Genomic DNA, 3,653 nt, shown 5'->3' with positions numbered 1-3,653 from the left:
ACACACACACACACACACACACACACACACACACACACACACACACACACACACACAGCCTTTTATCTCTAGGCAGCGCAGTAAAGCAAATTGAACATGATTACGTGCTAAATCTGAACTCAGACTAAATCAATCCAGGCAGCGTTCGTGAGGAACTGAGTCACTGGTGCCGTATCAGCTTATGCCTGCAAAAAAAGCAAGGGGTGGGGGGGTGGGGGTCTGACAGCAGAGGTTCCGCTTCTAGAGGGAGGGTGAGAGATGCTGGACACGGGAGCCTTCCTAGGTTAAGGTTTGACAGTTTTCTGCCTGGGACAGTAAGCAGGAAGTTGAGGTTATTTTGCAGCTTTGCCCGGGCTCTGCTAATTTGCTCCATGCCACCCAGCATAGCCTCACATGTTCTGGGCACCCGAATGCATGCCAGATATAGGTTGAAGAGAAATCCATTATTTGGAGGGGGGGTAAAGAGCTGGTCGTCAGTCATTGAGTTAGGCTGCTGGGGAAGAGGGGAAAATTAGAGGTTTGTGCAAATTCTATTTGAAGAACAGTAAGTGCAAACGAGGAACTGAAAAGCAACCCTCCTCAGCTCAGTATTCCGGGCTATCTCCAAGGTCATTCGGACTGAAGGCAGTCGGTGGAAAGGGGTTGCAGTAGGTGTGACACCCACCAGGGACAGATGGCAGGGTCTAATGGGCAAATTCACTCATGTGGGTCATTGTCACAGCCTCCTGGCTCTGCTTTGCCTGAGACTTTGAAGAGTCGCTTCCCCCTCGCTGTCTCTTTGTCCTGATTGTGAATCCTTGAAGGGCAGGGCTGTGGCTATCTTGTGCTTTGCAGGGTGTGCCTGGCATAGAGGATGGCACCTATGGAATGACTGAATCAATCAAGTGGGAATAGCCTTTTGTCTTGTTCACAGTAGGGGTGTGTAAAGGAAAAACAAAAAAATCTAAGACGGGTTTAATCTGTACCATTAATCACACAGTTCTCAAGAGAATACATCAACACCCCATAGGATTCATCCCAAATAGAAAAGGAGCCGCCTTCCCCAGCGGCCGGCAGAGTGTCATGGTTTAGAACATATTGGTGCCTTTCCAGTACATGATTAGATAAAACATCCTAATTTTACCCACAGATGAAAGAGGTGGATGTGGCGTTTTACATTTTGTGATTGGACTCCATTGGATTACCCCTGAATGCCAGAATTCCTTTTAATTGGGCATTTTCCACACTAAAGGTAATTCTTCTACAAGTAGATATTGGGAAAGGTGAAACTCTCTCTTTATCTCTCTGTCAGTGTGTGTGTGTGTGCGTGTGCGTGTGTGTGTGTGTGTGTGTGTGTGTGTGTGTGTGATATTACATGTTGTTCAGGCATTGTGGGAAATATGCCATCATGTATTCAGAGAACTCAAAAAACACTTTTTTGAGGATGACTTTGTAAAAGATTCTGTACCAGATGTTCTTAGAGATAAGAAAAAAAAGCAAGTTTCCTCATCATCTAGGGGCTTAAAATATAACAGAGAGATGCTTAGACAAAGCAGTAGTGATGATGGCAAAGTGGTCCAAGAACCAGTGAGCACTGGAGGAAGAGGGATGGATGCTGAATGTTAGATGCCAGGTTAGGATAAAAGTGGGTACCAAGCACTAAGATCAGGTCTCTTCTCTGACCTCCGCATGTCGGCAAGACTTCAGCAGCCTGGGAAGTGAGGTGAGTTCCCCAGCTTAGAGACAGCTGACCGGAAATACCCATAGGAAAAGGAAAGAATAAGACATGGCTCAGCCTTGTGGAAAGTTAGATTTGAAGTAGATAGGGAAGGTAGAGTCGCTGCTGCAAAACCTTGAAAGGACCTTAAGCGTTGACCTGATCAGCCACAGAGTTTGTGGTGGTTTGAATAAGAATGGCGCCCATAAAATGGAAATCAAAATGACTCCGAGATTCCACTTTATACCCATCAGAATGACTAAGATCAAAAACTCAAGGGACAGCACATTCTGACTTGGATATGGAGATAGGGGGACACTCCTCCATTAATGGTGGGAGTGCAAACTCTTATAACCACTCTGGAATTCAATTTGGTGGTTTCTTAAAAAAAAAAAAAAAAAAAAAAAACTGGGGATAGTTCTACCTCAAGACCCAGCTATACCACTCCTGGGCATATACCCAAAAGATGCTCCACCATCCCACAAGAACACTTGCTCAACTCTGTTCATAGCTGCTTTATTTGTCATAGCCAGAAACTGCAAACAAACTAGATGCCTCTCAACTGAAGAGTGGATTTTTTTTTTTAAAAGTGGTTTATTTACACAATGGAATACTACTCAGATATTAAAAACAAGGACATCATAAAATTTGCCAGCAAATGGATGGAACTAGAAAATATCATCCTGAGTGAGGTACCCAGACACAAAAGGACATGCATGTATGTACTCACTTATAAGTGGATATTTGCCATAAAGTACAGGATAAACACACTACCATCCACAGACACAAAGCAAAATAACAAAGAGGGTCCAAGGAAGGATGCTTGAATCTGATCAGGAGAAATAAAATACACATCAAAGGTAGATGGAGGGAGGCAACTGGGTGGAAGAAGGAAAGGGGAAGGGAGGAGAAGGGGGTGAGATCAGACATGGGGGGGGAGCAGGAGAGAGAGAATGGAAATCGAAAACTAGGCAGGGGTGAAGCATCTATAAGCTCTGGGATCTGGGGGTGGAGGAACTTAGGAGGGGAAGGCTCAGGGAGTATCTGAAGGTGCCTCTAGCTAAGATTCCTAGCAGTCGGGGATATGGATCATTAAATGGCTACCTCCTGTAGCTAGGCAGGACTCCCAGTGTGTGGGGGGGGTAAGGACACCAACCCACCCACAAAACCTTCAACCCAAAATATGGCCTGCCTACAAAATGTGCAGGGACAAAGATGGAGCAGAGACTGGGGGACTGGCCAACTAATGACTGGCCCAACTTGAGACTTATCCAATGGGTAAGAACCAATCCCTAACACTGTTAATGATACTCTGTTATGCTTACAGACAGGAGCTTAGCATAACACCACCCAGCAGCTGACCAAGACAGATGCAGAGACTCACAGCCAAAGATTAGACAGAGCTTGGGGAGCCTTATGGAAGAGTTGGGGAAAGAATGGGGGACCAGTGGGAATAGGAACCTCCGCAGGAAGACCAACAGAGTCAACCTAAAACCCTTCAGGGCTTCCAGATACTGAACCACCATCCAAAAAGCAAGTTTGGGCTGGACCTAGCCCTGTCTGTGACCATCACACATATGTAGCAGACGTGTAGCTTGGTCTTTATGTGGGTCCCCCAACAACTGGAGGGGGGCTGTCCCTGACTCCATTTTCTGCCTGTGGATCCTATTCCCCTAAGTAGGCTGCCTTGTCTGGCCTCAGTGAAAGAGGATGCACCTAGTCCTATAGTGACTTCCTGTTCCAGAATGAGGTGCTACCCAGAAGGAATCTGTTCCTCCTCAGAGGAGAAGGGGGAGTTTTAGGGGAGGAGCTGTATGAGGGGGGACCAGGAAGAAAGCGGGTGCCTGAGATCGGGATGTAAAGTCAATAAATAAATAAATGAGAAAAATGGTCCCCATGTGCTTATATATTTGAATATACAAGGAGTATATATTCTCATTCTCTCTCTCTCTCTCTC

At 45.9% G+C, this 3,653-nt stretch overlaps 1 protein-coding gene across 3 annotated transcripts in view; it reads right to left on the bottom strand.

Annotated features, from left to right (window-relative positions):
- Positions 1–3,653, bottom strand: part of Rcan2 (regulator of calcineurin 2) — a 223,876-nt gene that overhangs the window by 84,277 nt on the left and 135,946 nt on the right. The gene's annotated exons all lie outside the window — the stretch shown is intronic.

The sequence above is a fragment of the Mus pahari genome, chromosome 18 (genome assembly GCF_900095145.1).
Source record: "Mus pahari chromosome 18, PAHARI_EIJ_v1.1, whole genome shotgun sequence".
Classification (NCBI taxonomy): Eukaryota; Metazoa; Chordata; class Mammalia; order Rodentia; family Muridae; genus Mus; species Mus pahari.
Note: the sequence above shows the minus strand (reverse complement) of the source record. Positions and strands in the feature narration are given on the sequence as shown.